Raw genomic sequence first — 25,998 nt, 5'->3', positions numbered from 1 at the left:
AAAAAAAAAAGAGCGGTTTTTTTCAAAAATTCGTAACTTTTTTTGGGTTGGGTAATAAAATCTGAAAAAATTCAGGAAAATGTCTTTGATAGGATAGAAAATCATAAAAACGTTTCAGCGAAATCGAAGGGGATCGGGTCGAAACCTCGGTGATTTGGCATGGAATGCCCCATATCCATATATATATTTATATATATATATATATATATATATATATATACATATATATATATATATATATATATATATATATATATATATATATACATATATATATATATATAAATATATACATATATATATATAGATATATACATTTTATGTATATATATATATGTACATTAGGGTGCTTCGTTCCAAATGACTTTTTTTTTTTCTGATACAATGACCATAATGTTCTAAACATGCAAAAAAAAAAAAAATTCTCACCAAAGATGAGCTTTTAATCTTAATTTTAAGTACTTGCTAGATGAATTTGAAATTTTCCCATTTAATTAACATGTCAATTTTAATTTTTTTTTTCAGTTATCTATAGCTTCGTGGCATTGCCAGATATTCAATCACTATAGTGCGGAAATAAAAGAGGAATCCATCCTCCTTAAAAGTGCTTATAGCTAATTTACGTTTCGTAACCAGCCTCACCGGTAAAAAATCTTAAAGCCAATGTTTTCTTGACTTTCGTGGTTTTTTCAAATGACGAGGCTACGCTACTGACAGTGACTACTAAGTTTGCTTGTGCTACATGAGATTGAAAGAATACATCACTTTTAAAACAGCAAAATATAATTTAAAATCTGTTATTTGTAATAACAAAAAAATTTCTTATTTTTCTTTCGTGCGCTATAAAATTCTTATGTAAGTAATTGTGATGTGTGTAATTTAAGTTATATGGTTATGTGCGCAATCGTTTAAAAAGTATATAGGCTCTATAAAAGACCATTTATGTTCATACGTAACTCGATTCTCCTAGATGATTAAATACTATGCCTACGCTGTGAAAAATTTGAGGAGTGAACGCGTAATGAATATGGAGTGAACGTGGAGTGAATGATTTGCTATTTCTTTAATTTCCGGAGTGAATTTCATTCCGAAGGGAAGTTTTAGAGCATATTAATTAAAAAAAAAATACTAATACATAGTGAAGTTAGGTTTTTTATAGTTAAACATTCATACTGACTACGGAATAATTACGAATTTTCTTTAGATATATTTATAAGAAATAACTGTTAAAAATTATCATCTGTGCATAATGAAAAATTTTGCTCGTATGAAGTTAAAGAAATCGACTTTTCATTTCCGCTCATTAATATATTTTCACTCAGCCACGAACTGTCATACAACTTACATCAATGATACCACGAAAGAAAATTTTATATTGTTCCAAAATATAAACTATTCCCATAAAAATTATTTTACTATAACTATCAAGTAATTGAATGTTTTTAACATGTCTTATAAAAAATTATAACTTAGTTAGTTACTTAAACATTTTATTAATTGAAAACATAATGTTTCATAACCGATGGGCCGACTGGGCTAGCTCTTGTCCAGGCCACGGTTACTTAATATTAACTTAATTAATTTAATCTTATGAGCTGAGGGGGGGGGGCTCGCCTTGTTTCCTAAAAATTTGCTCTTATTAGTTATTAAAGGAAAGGAATGCCTGATGGTTTATTCAGTGAGAGATTTGGTTTTGCATTATCAAAGATATTATATTTATTTAACCAAATACCCATTTACAATATGAAAATTTCCCCATGAGAATTTATCAGAATTAAAATTAGAATAATATAGTATATAAGTTTTGATATTTTAATTTACGCGGGAGGAGACCAAGTATAAATTTAATTTGGAGATGTCACGATTGGAGATCGTGATGGACGTAGGTACGAAATTCTTATAAAATGTAGTGAATAAAAGGGTACTTACATTGATCAAGGACCGATCCTATGACCCGGGCTCACGTGACCAAATGCTCAGTTTATTCTTTTTTATATTTGAATCGCGCCTACACAATATTATTGAAGACAATATTGATAATAACCCAAAACGGTTTCCAATTTATTATGTGACTGATCTAATTTCACAATCAAACGTCGAGCGGTAAACGTAAGATTGTGACCTCCTACTGTGAACTATCTGTCTGAGAGGCTAGACAGGTAGAAAAATAAGGGATAAAGGAAGGTGGGCTGCCGAAAAGCCTCGTGAAGCTAGTATCTTATTGCTAAATAAAATTGTCTGAGAAATAATGTTTTTCAAATGTTTTATGTTAATGAGTATTTATTTAATAAGGACTAAATATTCTCAAAATACAAAAGGGTTACAAATAGCAATATTTAGATTAGTAAATATAAAAGTAAATGTTTTATGCATATGGTTTACAAATATTTCAAAATATATGAAAATAAAAATACCAAACAATGGTTACAATGTTTAAAACTTACCCTAAACAGGTTTAGGTGAGGTGTCAGGACTGTCAGCAGTAACACAGAACACTTAATTCACAACGCGTTCTCGCGGTCAATTAATATAATTCTAATTTATTAATTTATTTATTTATTTATTTAGTATGCTTTGTTGCATCGGTTTAAATGTTTATTCGTTTCAAAATATTTGTAGATCGACAATAATATGAAGCCTTCGCGCTTCTCGCAGAAAAATAATTCTAACGTATTTCAAATTCTTCGCGTCTTCGTGGTAATATAATAAAATATAAATTTAGTTATAAAATCTTCGCGTTTTTTCACGGTAAAAATAGTTTCAAAATATTATTCAAATACTTCGCTTGATCGCGGTAAAATATTCTTTGATTCTTCACGTTTCTCGTGGTATAATTCAATATATAGTAAAAATGAAATTAAATTGATTAAATAAGGTGAAGATAATTAATGTTGTACCGGTGCTAAATGGTTGATATTAGTTCACGACTTACAACGATCAAGGACCAACCGTACGATCAGGGCTCACGTGATCGGATGCTATACGCTAATACCGCGTTGATTATGCTTCTGAAGCTAGTAGAAAATAATATACCGATTATACGAGTGCTTACGACGATCAAGGACCGATGCAATGATTTGGGCTCACGTGATCGAATGCTCAATCGAGATATCAATCCTCTAGCCACGAACACCGTCAAGTGTCCGGAGTTCAGTAAGGTTTCGAGTTTGATTCCCAAAAGAACTGATGAGCTAAAGTCCATGGTCTTTTTATTTGATCTTCACATATGAAAAGTGGTGGTAACCAGTTTCCCATACGAAAAGACTCGGACTCGCCCGAAAGTTCTAGGCCCATGCACACGTGTGATCTCCGGGAAATAGATTTTGACTATTAAGTAGGCTGATGGCCTGGCGCTACTCTGTTGCCGAACATGCTCGTGCAGGGAGCTATAAATTTGAAAGTTCCCATTAGCTTTTTGTAATTTCCAAGAATCACATGCAGGTGCGCATGAGTTGGGTGGTCTATAGTCTTAAGACGAAGAATCAAAGAAAAGATTACAGTGCTTATGCTTAGATTCTTAAATGGGAACGGATACATATATTTTAAAATACGTTAAGTAAAAATGATCAAATTTCAAGAAAAGAGAAATCTATAATACACGAGGTCCATTAGTACAATTCGACTTAATTGTAAAGCGTTGACAATGCTCAGGTGAGCATGTTTGTGTGGTACGACTGCTGGCGTCAATAAGTCGGCGTAATATATAAAAAAAGGTCAACGTATAGAAGGTCTTAATGTGTACTTATTTCGGAAGAAAAATAATATAATTTTTGAATGTAGCAGCCGTGACAGGGAAGACGAAATCCCCCTTACGCTATACCTTACTGCATTCTCTATCCTTGTAAGTGTAGGTGAAAATGACCCTCAATATCCGTAGGCAGCAAACGTGGTAGCAACGTCGTAGGCCCAATCTTCTGTGGTAGAAAATCGCAGGAAATGAACAGCAATGGTGTGATAACACTCACGAATTTTATCGGCACAAATCAAATTTAACTTTGACTTCACTAAACGACCGCGTGTTGAAATTTGACTAATAATGCGATCAATTTAAACGTTCTTCGAATAAATAATTTATGTAATAATCACTGCAGCTATTAATAACGGACAAACAAACTCAAAGATATGAAATAAATTAAACAAAACCGAACACTGGGCTTAATGACTAGATACGACTAGACTTATCGCTAGGCTGGCTTAAATAAATTATAATGAGCTCTGATTATAGATTAGGAACCTCGCTAAGCGTCATCAGTCCACTACCCTACTGGTCCACTCTGGGTAGTAGCAAGGGCCTAACTCCCCGAGTAACCGTTTGCTGGCCTTTTTAAAGGAAACTTCTGAGGGTGAAAAACTACCATACTATTTTCTCAATAGAATTCGATTTAGGGGGCTTCTGACCTGGCCCCAGGTGACTAAAACGTGACAATTAACATACAATTATACAAATAGATGGCCGTAGGTCAACTAGACTTTAGCGCTCAATTTTCAAATCGAAACGCACTGTTACAGTTTCTCTAAATTTTGAAATGTATTTTCAAGTTCCACAATTTAAAAATTTTTTGTTTTATTTTGAGTTGCATGAAGTTTTTTTTTTCAAGTACTTAATTTTATTTAAAAAAAACAGTACTACACTGAAAGAAAATTATGGGGGTGGTTCCCATAATTTTGTAAAATTCTTTCCTATGCCAGTATAGGGATTCCGACCATAAATATGGGAGCAGTTCCTATAATTATAGAAATCTTTCCAATAACTTATAAGAAGACTTCCTATAATATTATGGGAATGATTCCCATAATATATAGGAACTATTTTTATAAATTATAGGATCCATTCTCATAAATTATAGGATCCATTCCCATAAATTATAGGAACCATTCCTATAACGTTAGAGGAATGGTTCCCATAATGCAGTTGGAATATTTCCTACATCATTATGGGCATCCGTCCTATATCAGTATGGGAATCATTCCTAAAATACTATGGGAATGGTTCCTATACTATCATGAAAATATTATTTTAAAGAAAAGTGTGGAAATTACTTCTACAATGCATAGAAATATTATTAAACATAAAAACGAAAGTTCAAACATTGAAAAAAAAATTCGTATTTGGCAAAAACATAATAATAAAAATTTTTTGTCAGCGCAGAACATTCAAGAAAATTCAAATTTTCGAAATAAAAATTTTAATTTTAATAAAATCTCAAATTTTGAAAAAATTTCTACTCTATTTTGCTAAAAAGAATTTTTATGATATTATAGGAATGCTTCCCATATCATTATGGGAATAGTTCGCATAATGATATGGGAATAGTTTCTATACCATTATGGGAATGGTTCCCATAATGATATGGGAATATTTCCCATAATATTATGGGGCTGGTTCCTATATTGGTATAGTAACTATTCCCATACCATTATAGGAATGGTTCTCATAGTGGTGTGGAAATTGTAGCCATACCATTATGGGAACTATTTCTATAATGCATAGGAGCACTTTCTATGATTTTCTTTCCGTGTACTGCTGAAAAGAGGCAGATTCGTTTGTCGGCTGATTTTCGGCATCTTTAAGAAGAATTAAAATGCTTCGGCTGGTTGTTGGCCGATTTTCGGACTGTTTAAAAGAATTCTACAGTTTCGGGGTGATGTCAGCCACATTAAGCTGTTTCGGCCTATTTTCGGCCATATAAGAGCATATAATATCCATGTTTCTCAAGGTAAGATTTTTTACCAAAATTGATATAGATATCTGCATGAATTCATGGGTCAATAAATAAGTAAATGAGTTCCTACGGTCTGATGAAACTTTACTAAAATATTGCACGAATATTTGAATTTCAAATTCCAAATGACTGCTCATTAAAATCATTGAGTACACATGTTGGATTAATTTATTCATAGAATAAAAAGTTTAATTGCACGTCTGTTTATTTAAAGATATTTTTTTCCTCCGAGTTAAATTATTAAATACTTACAATAATCATATCACATGACTCAAAATATGTTCATTTGCACCTAAACAAATATATTGAATATCCACTGACATAAAAAAGTAATTAAATTTTAACCACACCTGACATTATTGATAAACTTAATGACAGACGCCAATACTTACAATCGATTAGAGATAGGGAACGAACATATTATTATAATCACGAAAAAATAAAATTAACATAACAAAATAAAAAAAAATTTGTGTCTATGGTATAAAAAGGCAGGTGGACATTTATAGATAAATCATTTGTTTATATTTGTCATCAGACGACATCATATTTTCATACTCTGTCAAATTGTCATAAACAAATCAGTATTTGACATTTAACAATACTGCTGAGTCTTAATAATTTCATTTCCAGAGCCTAAATTTATTTATCGAGAAAGACTCTCATCGGATCGCGTACAATTGGTAAAGAAACAGAAGGAAAAAAGGAGCCACTAATGAGAAATGGCCACTATGATTGAAAAAAATTTGAAATTTAAAAATTCCAAAAATAATTTCCTAGTAATAAATGGTTTGTTGTGAGTTAAAAAATAATAAAATTTAAAATATAATTAATACTAGCTAAAGTTATATAAGTAGGCATTCGAATAGAATAGCTCTGTCATTTGAAATTCAAATTGAATAATTAGAGCCTTTGACTTATTAGTATATGATTAATTAATTATTTTATGCGAACAATAAATACGAATGATGTATTATCAGTTATACCAAATAATTTAGTTATAGAAATTCTATTGCTAAGTTAAGGCATCATTTATTGTGCAACTTCTTTTAAACTCATAAACTTGATGTTCAACGTATACCATAGTCGGTTCTTACAAGTTCTGACAATATACTTTACTAAAAAATTATATTACCTTCTTTGTAAGTAATTTCTTGAATTATTCTATTTACCTGTCAATAAATAAAGTGCCAGAAAATGATGTTATAAAAACGACAAAATATATCTTCCATGCATCTGTTATTTACATATCTCATATTGAGTATGCTTTATTAATGTACACTGAAAAATTTTTTGATGTGAACACGAAGTATTAATTTTTAAGATAATTTTTTATTTATTTAATTTGCTGGGAGTGAATTCCACTCTAAAAGTGAACTTTGTGATCATCCAGTTGGAAATTTCAATCGGAAATCAATATTTTATTTTTTCTGATAGACATACTTTTAGTAGACCAGAATGCTACCAAGAGCATACTGATTGACGGATTGAATCTGATTGAATTTCGGTTAGAATTACTCGGAGATTTTTATCAGGGTTACGTAAAGTCCATTAATTTAAGATCACTCAACTGTCATTGGCGTTGAAATTATCACACACTCACATATACACACAGACAACCACACACTATCAAGTACTCTTATTCACAGCAACCGTAGAGTAGAGGTGCTAAATTTTTTAAGAAAACGGTACCTCAAATCATTATGCATCTACTTCCTGTAAGTATATACGTAAATCATTACAAATAATTGACGTTTGTTCATAACTTGTATTATATCTTTTTTGTTGATTTTTTTATTATTTTTTTCCGTAGATTCTTATGGTCCTTTTGATTCATAAGTAATTGTCATTAATTTTTATCAGTTTCATATAAGTGTTCTAATAAACATCGATAGTAGTTGTAGTTCGATCAAAATAGACATAAACATAATAATCAAATAACAAAAACTCTGACAGAGCTGAATTTTAGTAGAGACCTTGGGTAACAAGTAGAAATAATGTGCCAAAAGACCCTTACGATTCTATGCGTGCTAAAAAAAGTCATTCAAAGTCATAAGGACAAAATTTCGTATTCTTCTGTATCAGGTGTGCAACAACCACTTGCAAACTTTATAGAAAGTTTGGAAGAGAATACGCCACAAGACAGCCTGACCAGTGGATTCGATACAATGACAGTCAACGTCGATCCTGAGAATGTAGCTCTTAATGACGAAGAGTCTGCTACTGGAAATGAATCCGATTCTAGTAAACCTGATGAAAAAGTTCCTTCGACTAATGGAGAAGAGTACAGGCTAATGGGTGTAGAGAAAAAGCCAGAAAAATACGACTAAAAACATTTAAATGATTTATTTTGAAAAGCTAAACTCTCAAAAGAAGCGGCTAAAATATTGACTTCGGCTATACAACCGAAAACCACCCCCCATCGATTGCTCTGTAAAAGCGGAAAAAGTTGTTTTTTAATAACCTAAAATAAAAAAAGTACGATAAAGTTGGCGACGACGCCACGTTGTTGATGTTTGATTGAGAATTGGGCACATGGATGGCGTTAATTTAGGTCGTTTAGCTTATCATCTATCAATAAATCAATGAAATTAAATCAAAACAAAAATTAATTTTATTAAAAACCGTAAGATGGACGATAGAGTATATAGGTCTATCCCATTTGTAATTTTATGGCTACTTCAGTGTTAGGTATGAGACAGGATGTGATGGAGGTGCCTCACTGACGATTCCACCATCACCTCTGGGATGAAACCTAACATTGGTTCGGTGTCTTTTAAACTTTAAAAGTTTGGTAAAGATTGGTAGGTGATCTGTTGATAGTTCTAAACTTGAAAAAAACATACGCCATTCATTAATGAGTCAATCAATTAATTAATAGACTGTTGTATCTTTGTTCAAGTGTCTATAACAGTAAGTTAACTTGCCAGCTCCGTCGCCAAAAATCATTCATCAATAACTTTTGTACATATAAAAACACACTTTTTTGAGTAATTATAGGTGGATCGTAGAGGGGGGGGGGGTCGGAAGTGTAGGCTACAAGTATGAAAAGGAGAAATCTTTCGACAAAAAGTACTAAAGTTTCATTTGATCGGAATTGAGAGGAGGCTTCCCGTAAATACTTTAAAAAAGATTTGCTCTACTGCACTGATGTTAAAGGACTTGTGGATAAATTAAAGCCGAATTAATATAAACCTGAAGATAGGTGATTATTCATTGACTCGTCTCAACGCAGTCTTAAAGCAGTTCTTCTTCACAACACCAACAAGTTTGCTCCTTTACCTTTAGCTCACTCAACTGTACTTAAAGAAGAGTGTACAAATCCAGAAACTGTCCTGAAAAAAAATTAATTATGAAGAACATAAATGGCAAGTATGTGGTGATTCGAAGGTTTTGTCCATGATCCTGGGACAACAATCTGGATTCACGAAGTATCCATGCTATTTGTGTAAGTTTGACAGTAGATATCGCAAAAATCACTACGTCGAAAAAGTTTGGCCATAGAGATCGTTCTGTAGGGTTGAATCACATTATATAATAAGAAAACTGCTTGTTGGTCCAGCTAAAATTCTCATTCCTTCGCTTCATATTAAAATTGGGTTAATAAAACAGTTTGTAAAAGCTCTTGATAAAGGAGAGTGCTTTACATACCTGCGTCGTGTTTAAGCATAAATCAGATGTAAAATCAAAAGAAGCCATCTTTGATGGATCGGAAATCCGGACGTTATTCAAAAATGAATAATTTGTTTTACTTATGGATGAACAAAAACAGGCATCATGGCTACGTTTCAAGGAAGTGTTCACCAAATTTTCAGGTAACACCAAGGATGCTGATAGCGATAATATTCTGGCTAATGGGATCGCAAACTTTCAGCGTTCAGGTTGCCTAATGAATTAGAAAACTTACTTTCTTGATTCGCATCTCAATCACTATCCGGAGAACAACGAAAACGTTAGTGAAAAGCAAGGAGAGCGATTTTATCAAGATCTGAAAGAATTTAAGCGGTGATTTCAGGTGCAGTGGGGAGTTAGTATGTCTGCAGATTACTGCTGGATGCTACAAAGAGAAACTTAACAGAGAGGAAAGAAGCGTAGCAGAAATCCGTCGGACAGGACATTTAACGAGAAAAGAGCCAGGAAACGACAAAAATTATAAGATTAAATTATCATGCTGAAAAAATTATTAGATCGCAGATTTAACCGGTTTTTTTTTATTTTTCTCCTTCTTTTGAAGTTTGACCCCCAATTTTGACTTCAGATTCGTGGTCAGTGGTAAAAAATACGTCTGATAATCTGTGTCGAATATCCAGCACAGGCCATTTTTTTTATGGACCTGTGTAATTATTCATTAGAATAACTATAGTAAGTTATTTGAATAATCAATAAAAAATCTGGGTTAGCCAGTTCTGGCCTAAGAGTGGGTAACCACAGGTAAAGCTGAACTCAGGTTAACCAGTCTTGGCCCAAGAATAGGTACCCATAGGCACGGCCGAAGTTGGGTTAGCCAGGTCTGGTTCAGGCATAAGTATCCGCAAGAATGGCCAAGCCTAGGTTACCCAGCCTTCGACCAATTTCGGCATGCCGTTAAATGAGCAGAGCTGGATCTGCCAGTTTTGGCCCAAGGATGGGTAGCCATAGGTATAGCTAAATTTCGGTTAGCCAGTTCTGACCCACGGTTAATCATAGAAATGGCCAAGGTTGAGTGCCTAGTTTTGGCTTTAGCATAGGCTAATGTAGGTAAGCCCAAGCTGAGTTATCTATAGTCGGGCCAGACATGGCCCCTCTGTCCAACGCTGGGGATTTCTACCTGGGTGTCGTCCACCACAACTTTTCAGTCCGGTCAGATCGAAGGACCTTCATGGCTATTAGTATTTTTCAGTTTTTGAAAATTAGTTGTTAAGTCTAATTATTAATTTTTAACACCTGATTTAAATGGAAACTTGTACAAACTACGTAAACGAATTAGAAAAATAACAAAAGTGACAAAAATTGGCATCCGTAACGATAAATAGAGAACAAATTTTACAAATTTACAAAAAAAACTTAATATATGATCATAATATGAATTCTCGTATTTTTAAATGCATTAAGCAATAAATATTGATTTCTCCGCACCAAAAACTAAATCAGTAGTTATGACTAATCACATTTGTTACAATCACAAATTTATTAAGTAGCAATTATATTTAGTAGAATAGTAAATCGATTTCTAATAATTGAATCTGTAAAATTTTACTGATTTGCAATGATATACTTGGGACTACTTCTATCACTGAATATTCGCTTATTCAGATTGAGAAAGGAATAGTTACGAACAAAAAAATATTTAAAAAAGCGATTTTCAAACGGATTGTTGAAAAAATCATAAACTTTACCAGGAGGACTTTTTTAATAGGTTTTACAAAATATCAAAAAGTGAAGGAAATTAAAATTTTCCAAATTGCCTCACTTGGTATAGAATGCCCCTTATACAATTCATGTTTAAGTGTAGGAGTATCCAATTCATGTATTAGGAGCATAAGTGGATTATCTCACCCCTTTATGGTGAACATATGACCAACTCTCGTATATGCCCATATATATGGTCAATAAAATGAATAAATAATAATAATAATAATATGTCCATACAAATGATTATTACATGAAATATTTACAATTCGTGTTTGGAGCATACATAAATTATAGTACTGAATGATGGCGCATATATGGCTAATTCTCATGAATGTCTGTATATATGTTCGAATATCATCCATCTTTGAGATATATTGTACATACATCGCCGTTTCTCATATATGCTTCATAAATGATCCATTTCTGAAATAAATACGATTCATATCTAGAGCACATATAAACTATATGATCCAAGTATGGTATACGTAGAAAAAAAAGACTTACAACTATACATGCATCATACAGGGGCATAAATGATTAATTTTCTTTAGGTTAGGATTTTTTTCAAATTTCTATAGATTTCTGCGTGAATGTGTGGGTCAATGAATTAGTAAATAAGCTTATACTGTCTGACGAAACTTTACTAAATTTTACTCGATTATTTGGATTTTAAATTCCAAATGAATGATCATTAAAATATTTAAGTACACATGTTGAATCAATTTATTCATAAAATAAGAATTTCAATCGCATGTTTATTCAAAGACATTTGGTTCCTTGAAGTTAAACTGTTAAATAATTACAATAATCATATTGCATGGCTCAAAATATGTATATTTGCACCTATACAAATATATTAAGTATTCACTATTATAAAAAAAAATTAAATTTCAACTTCACCGGACATTATTGATAAACTTGATGACAGACGCCTATACTTACAGTCGATTAGAGATAACGAACCAAAATATTATTATAATCACGAAGCAAAAAAAAAACTAACACAACATAAATGAAAAAAATTGATGCCTATGGTATAAAAAGGCAGGTAGACATTTGTAGATACATCATTCGTTTACAATCTCATCAGACGACATCATTCTTTCATACTCTGCTAAATTAACATAGCCAAATCAGTATTTGACGTTTAAAAATAACACTGAGTCCTAATAATTTCATACATTGACTCATAAAATAAAATTATTCTTTGTATTAAACAATAAATTCATTTTAATTAGGAAATCAGGTGAGTGAAATTTGTATTTTATTTTTTACTATAAACATTCGTTTTATTGATTGAATAAACTTTTCCTGAAAAAATCTTTCTATAAAATCTTCTAAACTCTATAAAATTTTGCAGGCAAAAATTATTCAAAAAAAAAATTATTATATCGCCAACAAAGATTTTTTCGACTAGATATTATCCATTAATCGAACTAATGGCGGCATTACTGAAACAAATTAAGAATATTGTTTATTAATGCGTAATTTCTTGCGATTGCTAGGTTTAACCCTGGATTTTTTCATTTTTAAGTCCCCAATAGTATTTACGGTACTGACGTCAATACGTGTAGTCATCGCGTATCAATAACTAGTATTTATCGAGATATTAAGTTTTAAACTTTTATAATAAATATTGTAAGATATCGAGTACGAAAAGTTATAATCTACTGTCCAAAAGTTTGGAGTTAGCAAGATAAAATCGAATATTTTAAAACAATGCCATCTAAATTTATTTGTGGTAACATAAAATTAAAAAACTAACAAACACATTAACGTTATCATTGAATTCAAATTCTATGAAATTTTACAAAACTTCATAAAATTTTGCAAGTCTACATAACGTTTTATAACATCATTAATTAAAATACTGGGTTCAAATTAATGAATCCTTAAAAATTTCTACGTTTCGTATACATTTCATTAAATTTTATGGAAGTCGATAACATTTCTAAAATCTTCTATATTTCGTGAAGCAAAATTTTATGCAATTTTATATGATTGAGTGAAATTTTGTACAACTTCATGAAATTTCATAAAACTTGACGGAGTTTTAGAAAATTTTAGAAAATAATCATCTTAGTACTGAATTTGACTTTCATGACATTTCATCTAAAAAAATATATCAGTAAATAACAAGGGAAAAATTAATCTTTTACAGGTTTCCAAAAAGAATAATCCATTTAAGAAAATGAATCGTTCGATATCAATTGTAATTTCTGCAATAATAATGATTGTTATATTATTACACAAATGCACCAAAGCAGCACCTTCTTTTTGTATGCTGAAAATAGTAAGCAACAATGAATTTATTTATACTCAAAAAAATTTCAATGAATTTAATGAAAAAAAAAATCCTGAAAACGATAGACCATGCACGTCTCCCCTAAAAACTCAACTTTAAAAACATTATTAGCAATACACAAAACCTCAACATTACCCTCGAATATATTTGTAGAAAACGCTCAAAGAGTTCAAATAGAGTTACGTGGGGCAAGTGTGCGCAGTGAATAAGTAGTGACGTTTTCGACCTCTCAGCAGCTGGCCCGCAGGCTCAACCGTTTTTAGATATTTTTTTTTATTTCGAAATCATGAAACAGAATTTTTTTTTTTGTAAACGTTACAACACTAAAACAAAAGCTTACATTTTCAAGAAAAATTACTGATACAATCAACATGGATCGAGTTAGACCAAAATCGTTTCAAACAACTTTAAAAATCAGCAAATACTCTACAAATAAGAACTGATTTCAAAACGATTGCTCAAAACCGGGGTGTTGTAGTAATTTAAAAGAATAGTTATTCGATTTACATGCTTTTTAAATGAGAAAACTTTGATAATCGAGAGAATGTACTATAACAGGGCTATTGCTGTTACTCTGGTCGTCCTTAAATTACCTTTTTAAGGGCGCCACTGGAAGTGATAACGGCCTCCCAGAACCGGATCTTAGATCGTCAGGGTCGGTGTAATTTATTTAATTGTAAAAGAAAGATGAGGAAGGATAACTTATAAAAGATTTATTTCTCCGATTAACAAGTTAAACCTTTTTATTTATTCAATAACCTATTTAACCTTTTTGACCTTTATAAATCTTATTCACTTATAACCTTTTATAAACCTTATAACATTATACCTTATATAAACCTTATAACATTATACCTTATATAAACCTTATAACCTTACACCTTATATAAACCTTATAACCTTATACCTTATATAAACCATATAACTTTATACCTTTATTAAACCCTTATTTTTATTAACCCGCAATATTTCATTTAATCTAATTAAACTAATTGACCCGCAATAATTTCTTTATTAAAATTGGCCAACTACCTTTGGCATTTCCACACACTCACACGCACGATAATTTTAAAAATCGCTTAACCTTCACGATAAATACTAAATTTTCCACTAAAATTGGCCAACTACCTTTGACACACACAATTGTTAAAAATCTTTAGGTCCATGTCCTCGTCTGGGTCGAGATCAATTTTATTCTTGATTAGAATCCTTATTGGCTAAACGACTACTGCGATGCGTTATTTTTAAGTCAGGTATATAGTGTGTGACTATCCAGTCATCTAAATATGCAAGGATTTGTTCAGCCCATTTAGTCGGTAATTCTCGATCAACTAGAATTTTATGGAATCTCTCTTTCAATTCGTCCATAGCTTTTTGAAAAGTACTTGGAGCACCTACTACTCCATACGGCATCCGTAACCACTCGAATTGCCCTCGTCCTTCCACAGAAAAAACGGTGAAAGGAATCGACGCAATTGCCATGCGGATTTGATGGAAAGCTTCTTTCAAATCCATAGTACTTATATGAACTGCACCGTGTAATGCGCTCAATATGCGTAACATATTAGGTAACGGGTGAGCTGGTGGTATTGTCACTCGATTAATAGGCCGATAGTCTACACAAAATCTCCAGGTGTTGTTGGGTTTAGCTACCATGACCGGTGAACACGACCAAACACTGTAACTTGGTCTTATAAATTTCTTCTCAAGTAACTCGTCGATTTGCCGGTTTAATTCCTCGTTGATCACAGGACTGCGTCTATATGGTTTAATCCTGACTGGTCTCGCGTCAGGTTTCAAGACAATTTCGTGTTCGATGATGTTAGTTAGTCCTTGATTCGGCATCGCTTCAAATTTTTCCATTTCAGTTTTAATGAAATTTTTGAAGTCTGTTTCTTCATCAGCTGTCATTGATAAGCACTTCGACGAATTCTCTTTACACGATATAAGTTCAAATTGATGTATTTCAGGATGACCACTGAACTGCCAAGTTTTCTCTTTGCTGTTTATAATGACTCCAAATTGTATTGCAAAGTCCATTCCTAGGACCACAGAATGTCCAAGATCTTCAAGTACACTTAAGTATTGTTTACTAGCAATCGATCCTATCTGTATAATGAACGGAGCACCGCCAAGGCTTTTACACAAAGTATGATTGGCCAGTAAAACACCTTGCTTTTGTGTATCATCAGGTCTTAATTCACCTGACGCGTACTCCTTGATGTCTTCGTACACTATTGCATTGATGTAAGATCTCTCACTGCCAGTGTCCAGGATACCATTGAGTTTTATACCAAAAATCCAAAGTGATACTGGTATTCTCGCTGTATATTCTGGTGGCTTCGGACCTGAACCAGGAATAAAAATTTTTCTTTCAGCTAGACGATATTTTTGAGCAGCTGACAAAGATTTATTTTGAAGAATTCCAGGAATGAAAGCTTCTCGAGATGTAGATGTTGGGAAGGTATCTGCTACCTGCAAGTCTGGAGACTGGCTAAGGAAACTGCCTAGTTCCAGAGGACGCGGTGACGATACATTGAAGTCGAGATCAACCGGTTCCAATCCAGGTTGAAATTCATCCTCCCATTGTGTTTCAGGTTCATCATTTTCTGGTTCTTCAGTAGATGTAATTGAATTAAGATTAATATTCTCGTCTGCTTGATTGAGATCTTCAACGATACAATTTGGATCTTCTAAAAATTGGATTAATTGATTAATAATTTCTGTAGAATTACTTGACCGGTTTGCTTGAGTTAATAAAATTATATCCTCTACGTGTATCGTATTCACGGACATGGTAGCCAATTGTATGTCACTGCCTGGAATGTAGTATCACGGCGAACCTACTTGCGACCTATCATTCCGGCTATCAAGTTGAGATACACTGCCTGGTTGAGAATAGTGCAGTAAAACTACCTGCACGATCTCTAACCGGCTATTTTTATTATCTTGTTTTGGTTTATTTAACCCCTCAGTTACTCCAAAATTATCCTGAGCCGACGGGGAATTCGGTCCAGGTATTAATCGTTTTTTCGATTGTCTTCAGGTACATTATTGTTCTCCTGCCGTACTGGAGGTGAATTGTCAGGTGAAGTTGAAGCATTTGGTCTATTGTCATTACTATAAACCGCTAAGTTACAATTATTGCGAGTATGACCAACTTCAAAACAAATATTACAGACTTCCTGTCTGGGGTTTTGACATACCTCGAAAACGTGACCTGGAACTCCGCAGTTGAAACACGTTCTGTTGTATTTTGGAGCAACTACTGGATTCTGATTGAAGCCGGATAACCTTCCTGGCTCCTGAATCAGACGAGGTCTAACTTGTTGTTTTGGTCTGTTGTTACATTGGTAATTTTGTGGTCTATAATAATTAGTATTGTTCTTCATTTGTACGCCATATCTGTTGTTATAAGTTGCTGGTGGTGGTGCAACCATCAGATTACATCTGGACGGTTCCAATTCATCTTCTTCATGAACCGCTTCATCAGACGGAGATTGTATCAAATTAAATCTTGTTTTGTCTTGGAATTCTACAGTTTTATTCACTACAGAAGTAGGTTGTTGAGCCTCCTCTATACACCTACTAGCTTCATGTAACGGATTTAATAAGTCTTCATACATATAGACTGATCTAGCGAATACCAGAGTACGTAACTCATCTGTCATATGATTACGAATAGAGGCGACTTGTTCCGATACTGGTGGAGATATCTGCATTGACTGATACTTCTGCTGAATCTTTAGTACAAATTCCGTGACGTTATCCCCAGGTTTCATCCGCATCTTGCTGATTTCCATAATAATCTGGTAGTCTGTAGCTGAGCTGCCGAAAGCTTTTCTGAATTCTGTTTTAAATTGGATGTAATTTTCCCAGCGCAGATAATTAGCGTTAAACCACCGTGCTGCAGCTCCTTGGAGTATATAACTCATCACCTTGAACAAATCCCACTCGGACCATCCTTCTCGGTGTGCTCTAGCTTCAGCAGCATACAGAAAATCATTTACGGTTATATTCTCCTGAGGAAAATGTAAATTTCCCATTTTCAGACTCTGCAAAATATCCTTCCACCGTTTGTCATCGAAATTCCTGCCTTGATTTTGTTGAAAGACTGGGTTCTGAGCGGGTATTCCCGGTAGGTCGTGGAAATGACCGTCTACCTGGGGTTGACTCCCTGCTCGACCTCCCTGGTGGTCGTTATTAGGCACTGGAATCTGGCCTTGTTGTCCCATTTGAAGTTGACGTAATTGATCTTGCAGATAATTGATATGATCTGCCACTGATGGATCACGATGATTATTCTGCTGAACTTGTGGCTGGTGCTGGTGTTGTTGGGGACCCAAGCTCTGAGGTCTATGAGCAGCTAGGCACTCCCCCCTCGCTAAACGTTGACCCATCGGGGAAATGTTTGCACCACTAAGCTGGAATTCAGCTACTCTCCAATCCACTGATGAATTTGATCGCCATGAATTTTCGCGGGAATTCCGTCTGTTTTTAATTTCCCGTTGTTGATCTATAAGCTCTCTCATCATTTGGGACAGTTGATTAATCGTCACAGCATTTTCTTCATTTATATTACGTTGATTATTTGACATTCGATGTATTTGTTGTGTGCTGTTGTCCATGCGATTAAATATGCGTCTCATATCTGATGGAGTATTGTCCTGAAGATGATTCAGACTTCCAGCAAAATCCATTTGATTATCAATTACTCACTCTTGTTCGAGTACCTGCCTACGGGGATCACCCGCCTGCGTTCTGGGTGGAAAATTCCATCCATCTGCGGCTCTGATCGTCCCGTGGTTTCCTAGTAATGTGTTTGAAAGTATTGGATATGGCGATGGTGGATCCAATGTCAGTGAATTTGATGGCAATGAATTCGTAACCGTACTAGTTGTAGTTGTAATTGTTGGCGTTGTTCTGGTACATGTAGTAACTGTTGTGACTGTTGTTAATCTTAATGGTGCAACAGGATTTGACGTGATTGTCGAGCGGTTAATTCCCCTACCTGCTGACAACCTGCGTCCTCCAGCCATTTCTGAATCTTCTTCTTGGTTGAACATAATCACCATTTATAATTTTACTTGTTTGAATATTTCATATAATATTAATTTATCACAAAACAAATTATTGACGGATTTATTTTAAGTTTTATTCTTGACAGAAACTTAATCGTTTATTTACGGTTTTATGTCCAAGTAATTTTAATCTTTCTGTTTTCGAGTTTGAGGATTATTCTAAATATAGAATCGTGACACATCCAGTAATTTTTTAAGTCGATAATTATTTTACTTATAAATTTTACGTGTAAATTTGTTTTAATTATTTTATACTAAAACTATAAGTAAATTTTATAACTTGATTATTTTATGGAATAGTTATTGTAATCGGTTTACTAATTATTTCAAGTAATATTTTAATTATTATTACTCTTAATTATTAAAATTATTTGTATTGGAGTTATTTAATTCTTAATATTTTCAGTATTTTGTAAATTTTAATCTCAATATTTTATCTACCGAATTTTATCAAATACTTTTTTCTACCCAAATTATTTATCACAAAATTCAAAGTTTTCAAGTTTTAACTTTTAACTCAATTTTTTCACTTCCCAAAAAATTTTTTGAATTTTGTCCAAATGCCATGCCACACTATTTTTAATTTTCTTTTTTCACGACACACTACTTTGAATTTATTTTTCCACGATTTTAATTTATAAATTAACTCCTCAACCTCTCTTACAATTAATTACGGGGTTTTTCAAAAAGTTGGGCGCCAAATATAACAGGGCTATTGCTGTTACTCTGGTCGTCCTTAAATTACCTTTTTAAGGGCGCCACTGAAAGTGATGACGGCCTCCCAAAACCGGATCTTAGATCGTCAGAGTCGGTGTAATTTATTTAATTGTAAAAGAAGGATGAGGACGGATAACTTATAAATGATTTATTTCTCTGATTAGCAATTTAAACCTTTTTATTTATTCAATAACCTATTTAACCTTTTTGACCTTTATAAATCTTTTTCACTTATAACCTTTTATAAACCTTATACCCTTATATCTTTTATAATCCTTATAACATTATACCTTATATAAACCTTATAACATTATACCTTATATAAACCTTATAACCTCATACCTTTATTAAAACCGTAGTTTTATTAACCCGCAATATTTCACTTAATCTAATTTAACTAATTGACCAGCAATAATTTCTTTATTAAAATTGGCCAACTACCTTTGGCATTTCCACACACTCACACGCACAATAATTTTAAAAATCACTTAACCTTCGCGATACTTTATTACTAAACTTTCCACTAAAATTGGCCAACTACCTTTGGCATTTCCACACGATCACACACACAATTGTTAAAAATCGCTTAACCTTCGCGATACTTCATTACTACAATTTTCCGTTAAAATTCTGATTTAATTCATTCACACACTCACTCAGTCCCCTGGACTTTATTCTTTCCACCCACTGAGTTTAAATTAATTTTCCTGCTAGAAATAAATTAATTAATTTAGAAAATTATATAATTATTAATTAATTTATTAATTGATTTTTTTCTCTACTTTTATTTATTGTTATTCCTTTTTATTAATTCTATCACCAATAACTTTTAACTTTACTACAACACGACTTTTCCTCAGTCAATTCATCGCGACGTTCTCACTTCATTTGAACTCAGGTTCCGCCATTTTTTTTATCAGCTTTTATCCCGTGCTTCTTTTCAGGTACTTGTTCCTTACAATAATAATTCTTATTTTTATTGATACCTTTTCTTTAATTATTTCCTTTATTTAATTAATTATAATTTCATTAATTAACTTAATTTTTCCTATTCAAAATTTTTTTGGTGACTTTGACCGCGGACCTTTCTATAATTTTTCCTGAGACAATTTCTTATTAATTTGAATTATTTTTATTTATTTTTTTAATTTTATTTACTTATAATTAATTAATTTCCGACTAGCGACTATGACTAGATTCAACAGTTTTCGGTGCGTGAGTTACTCGACCTACCTGGAAGCTTCTAGAATATTTCTGGCTACCTGCCTGGAAATGTTTGACTACGTAATCGCTCCGGCTACCTGCCTGGAGTTAATTAATTACTTAATTTTGATAATTACGTCCGAGTTTGAATTATGAAATTTTATTTACGAAATTATTTATTTAATTTGCGAGTAATTGGTTCCGAATGTTAAGACGTCACGCTACCAGACATACGACGATGTATTAATTAAAATTTTCCGGCTACTTGCCTGAAAAAATTTTAAATAAATACCTTTACAACAAATTAACTCTCTGGTTCCTTTCTCGTCGTTGTGTTTGTCTTAGTCTCGTCCTAGTCTGGTCTGGTAATTGTAAATTTTCCGTCTCGTTCCAGTATTTGTTCCTTGTCTCTCTCTTTTATCTCTAAACTCTCCTCTACCCGTTTTCTCTTTCAACCTGCTTAATCAAACGCAATCAGTAATATTCAGAAGAGATCAGTGTTGCCGATGGCTTAAGTTAGAATAACCCACTCCACAAAATCCAATTACTCGTTTTTACCCGACACTGAAAGTTAGTGTCGCCATCTACTAAAAGTGCGGCAAATTTAAAATTAAATATTAAATCGTAAAGTATTGAAATAAAGAAATACACAATAGTTATTTCGTGCTAAAATTTATTCAATAATTTATTTTTTAAAACATAACATTGTTAAATATTTATGAAATAAATAAACTACACAAGTTAAAAAATAAACATTAGAATAATAATCATTATTATAATGATATTAATTAAGATTTTTTTAATACTTATCGCTAATTTTCCCAAATACTTGCGTCAATCATTTCGTTTGTTGGCTCAAAATTAATAATTTCGCTATCCTTAGATATAAAATTTTTAGTTATTAAAATAGATTTTAAGGTTTCCGTCGACAAATTATTTCTATGATCTGTTTTTATGTTCTTTACATCGCTGAAAATTCTTTCTACAGAAGCATTAGAAAACGGTAGAATAAGTAGAAAGTTTATAACTTTTTTTAGATTTTCAGATATAACTTGACCATCAGCGTTTTTGAGATTAAAAATTTGCTTCCAATAATCCTCAGATTCTGAATTAATATTAATACCATAGTCACTTAAATTCAATAAAGCATGCTTTTTCCACTCGTTGTCTAATTCTTGAAGCACAACATTTTTATGTAATACCGGAAACCTTTTTAAAATAACACCTAAAGATTTAATGGTGTAAGATCTAGCTTGTTTTGGTTCTAAGATTTGTAAAAATGTATATAATGAGTCGCTAAAATCAAATCGCTTTTTGATTTCACTTATAACTTCAATATAGAAATTAAGAATTTTCTTTCTAAATTCTATAACATCCAAACTTTGAACTTCATTATTTTCGATCAATTCAAGTAGACTTTCATTTGCATCCAAACCAATATAAATTTTATTTAATGGCACAAATAAGCGAGGATTTTTGTGATCTACATTAAATATATCATTTTTTCTAATGTATGCAATATCCATGTAATTTGAACATATATCTTTTATAAGATTTTCAATTTCCGGCTTAACTTTATGCAATACTGGTTTTTCAGTCTGGAACATTAGATTAAAATCAGTAAGAAAACCTAAAGTATAACTCAAAAATTGTAGAGTAATAAATGTAAAACGATTATCCATCGTTTTTAGCATAGTTTTTAATGTTGGTGATGGGTCCTTCAATAATTGGCCTTGAAGATAATATTGAAGTAGCGTGTATTGTTCAAGAACACGGTCAACGCAGCTTTTTAATGACAACCAACGGGTGTTGCTAGGAGATAAAACTCGGTGGATTTTGACTCCAAAATATTCTTGAAATTCTTGCAATTCTTTGATCCTTTTCCAACTGCGATGAAAATAAGATCCTAAATTTCGTAGTAAATCTTCGGCTGATTTTGATACTTTGGCACATGCTTTTGAAGCAACGAGGTGAATCATATGGCACGAACATTTAACCGTAACAATCCCATCAATATTTTGTTTTAGCAAAGCAAAAATTGATTTTTTATCAACAACCATTACATTAGTTGTGTCAGATGAAAATCCAATGAAATTATCTAATGGTATTTTTTTATGGGTCACAGCGTTTTCCAATAATGAATAAAGTCCTTCAGCATCACCTCCATCCGTCTCCGCTAAGTCGAAAAACTTAGTTGTAATTTTTTGAGTCGATTCGTCATAATAAATAACAGTGAATGCACATTGTTTTATATTTTTAGTATCTGTCGTTTCATCCATTATCAATGAAAAGAAAGTTCCCGGAATTTGTAAATAATCACATAAATTTTTTATTAGTATTTTTGACAAAATTTAACTGTTGCGGTTGTTTTTGTTCTTTTCATAGATAGATTTTTTGCTATCTTAGAATCTGGAAATATTTTTGTGATAATAGCTCCGAGAACATCCATTATCGAAAAAGATAAACATTTTGTTGCTATCACTGCACTAAGTATCAACTCATCTTTTTTTACCTGTCGGTTCAATGGTGTCTCTCGAATTAAATTATCAATAACATTATTATTAATAGGTTTTGAGACATTTGATAAATGTCTAGCTGATTTTTCATGTCTTTGGAGACTATTTTTGTTGTAGCAAGTTATTTCAGTTAAACAAATCTTACAAAAAGCTTTAGTAAGATTATTGTGAACTGATTTTTTCAACCAATTTTTAAATTCTGAGTTATTAAGCCAGGCATCACAAAATTTAGGAGCCACAACTTTTTTTTTATCACTTAATCTTTTCAGTACTCTAGGTTTGTTGAAATTTTGATCTTGATCATCTTGATTATCTCCAAAATCATTCTCTGAATCTGAACTACTTTCCTAGAAAAGTAAAAAATTTATTTTTTATTACGAAATTTCTGTCATCAGCAAAAAATTAAAAATAAACACATTAAAAAATGTATCTTTGACTTAAAATTATGTTTAAATCAAAATTAATTTAAAGTAAATTTATATATTTACTTTGAATAACCATTTATCCATTTTGAAATATATATTATCAAATTATTCTTTTCGTTTATCCGTGCTATCTAATCTCTCATCATGTACTGTAAATAAAACGAAAATTAATTGATGTTTTTTTATATATAAATCAAGTAATACTTACAATGAGTTTCTTCGTCAGATATTTATGATGAATTAGATGAGTTTAAAGATTCATTTGGGCTTTGATCTTCGAATAACAAATTACTTTGGTGAACTTTAAAAATTATATTTCCTTAAAACAAAAGAAACAAACCCTCAAAATATAATTTAAAGTATACAATATATCAAATTAAAATAGCTTACCTGGTTTTATTATAAAAAAATAATAATTGTTAATTTTCAATAATTTACCATCTTTAACTAGATGTTCAATTGTTTTATTCTCCTCCATTTAATGTAACAGTGTTAATTATTAAAATTTTTCAGCCAGCAGTAAAAAAATGATCGGAACTTAAATTAACTTGGATTTTCGATAATTGGACACAAATAATTTTTTTTCAAATTTTAATATAGATTAGAAAAGAATTAGAAGGGAAGAAAAATAACTTTCCAATTAAATTTCAAATATTTATTCCGACCGGCACCATCCAACACGTACTATAGTAGCGTGTTAAGGGATTTTCTAATGTAACTTTAAAATATCGTTGTTTATAAAATGAAAATTGATTGGTCAATTGATTTTGTGAATCACTCATTATGTTCCGGTAATGCGCAAGTTCAAGTTACCAGGGCAAGCGGGAAAATATGAGTTTGAATGATGCAAGAAAATTATTTATTCAATATTTATACATAAAGTGTAATTGAATTAAAAAATCATTACCCATTATTACCCGCCTAAGTTCAATTGCTTGCTCATTTACCCATTCAACCTTGAATTACCCAAAAAATGGGTAATTACCCGGACATTGGCAACACTGGAAGAGATACCGGCTAACCGCCTGGTAACTGATAAAAGATTTGAATAATTTATCGCTCGGTTCCACAGTAAAACACAAGCTCTCAATTAAATAATTTTACCTAATATTAACTCGCAGCGTCTAAATATCGGCGGTTATAATGGAGTCTTATCGTAGCGTCTCCTCAGCTGTTGAACTTTCTCCACTCGACTAGGTCCGTTCGGTCTGGTCGTTCCGGTCACTAATGCCCGATTCTCGTTTCGGTCCCAGTTTATACTTGCTCGCTCCCTTCTTGACTTTGGTTGTCTTTTCTCTTCTACTTAAGTCTAAGTGGAGTTGACGGTCGAGCAATTGAAATTTCCACTTCCGGACGACTAGTCGCTACCCACCCGGAATACCCTGGGTGGTAATGTCGCATGACGGATAGTACACATGATGGGTTTTATTTTGGACTTATTTGAACGCGGTTAATTCGAATTTACCCCGTTACAGTACTTAAAATTTAAATTAAGAGCTGAAATTTTCAGAGAATTTTTGTCTCAACATAAATAACAAAATTTTCGTGCGTCCGCTAAAAAAAAATTTCATTTTAAATGATGCACCCTAATATATATATATATATGTAAGTACATTAGCTATATGCAATAATATTTTCAATTTTTTTCAGTGTTCGTATACACCTCACTCAATACCTCGTACGAATAATGACTAACTTATCTCATCACATTCCAGCAGAGTCATAAGTCGATGTTACCTGATCATTCGTGTACATGTGTGAAAATGTATTTGTAGTAAAAACATTTGTAAAAAATGATAAAAATATATTTAATTATTAATCAATTACATAAATAAAGAAATTTGTAATTACAACCATAAATAAATTTCTCTGCTCACGGAAATTATCTCTCTTGAAACTAATAATCTTGGTTTGAGAATGATAGAAACTTTTTTGAAAAAAAAAATGGTGTTAGTGAGTATTGAATGTGATTTAAACTTTGTTGCAAGAAATCATATGCGATGTAGCTTAAAAATAATTTTATTAAATGCAGGCCTAACTTGCGTGTATTATGGACTCTACGTTGTGAACCCTTAACGGCAGTTTAACGACAGGTGCTGAGAAATTGAGTAAAGTCAAAGTAGATTTCCTCGTTTTCCACTTGCGTTGCGAAAAGGGAGTGTTATAATGAAATATTGCAACGCACCTTAAGATTTTCGACTAAACTCCACCTATTAAACATAGAAAGAACTCATTGAGCAACTGAAAATTTTTTGTCAAAGTTTATCTTGAACGGCTATACACTAAATATGGTTACTTCAATTCATCATGTGTAGAATACTGCACCACGTGGTTGCTTCTGTATTTTTTTTATACAATGTACTGGATTCTCATATAACGTTAAAACCAATTAAAACTGGCATTGTCAGAATATTAATGAGTAATGAGAATTTGCTTAAAACAAAATGACATGATAAGAAATTAATTTTTCAAAAAATCAATTTCTGATTCTAACCGACGCGATTCATAATCAGCGATTTCATTTTTTTTGAACTGGTGTAAGAAGCATAAATGAAATTGTTTCTTTTCTCAAACCACTGTCATATCAATTTCGAAACATAGCTAAGATTTATTAATTGAATTCCACCCATCCGATTG

General features: G+C 32.1%; 1 long non-coding RNA gene across 1 annotated transcript; it reads left to right on the top strand.

Moving 5' to 3' along the window:
• Positions 1 to 12,208: 12,208 nt before the first annotated feature.
• On the top strand, positions 12,209 to 25,170 carry LOC128668757 (uncharacterized). Its single transcript, XR_008404404.1, has 3 exons — positions 12,209 to 12,360; positions 13,276 to 13,407; positions 25,012 to 25,170. It is a non-coding gene; the product is annotated as an uncharacterized LOC128668757 (long non-coding RNA).
• The last annotated feature ends 828 nt before the right edge of the window (positions 25,171 to 25,998 follow it).

The sequence above is a fragment of the Microplitis demolitor genome, chromosome 10, assembly GCF_026212275.2.
Source record: "Microplitis demolitor isolate Queensland-Clemson2020A chromosome 10, iyMicDemo2.1a, whole genome shotgun sequence".
Taxonomy (NCBI): domain Eukaryota; kingdom Metazoa; phylum Arthropoda; class Insecta; order Hymenoptera; family Braconidae; genus Microplitis; species Microplitis demolitor.
This window is presented reverse-complemented; position numbering and strand designations above follow the sequence as displayed.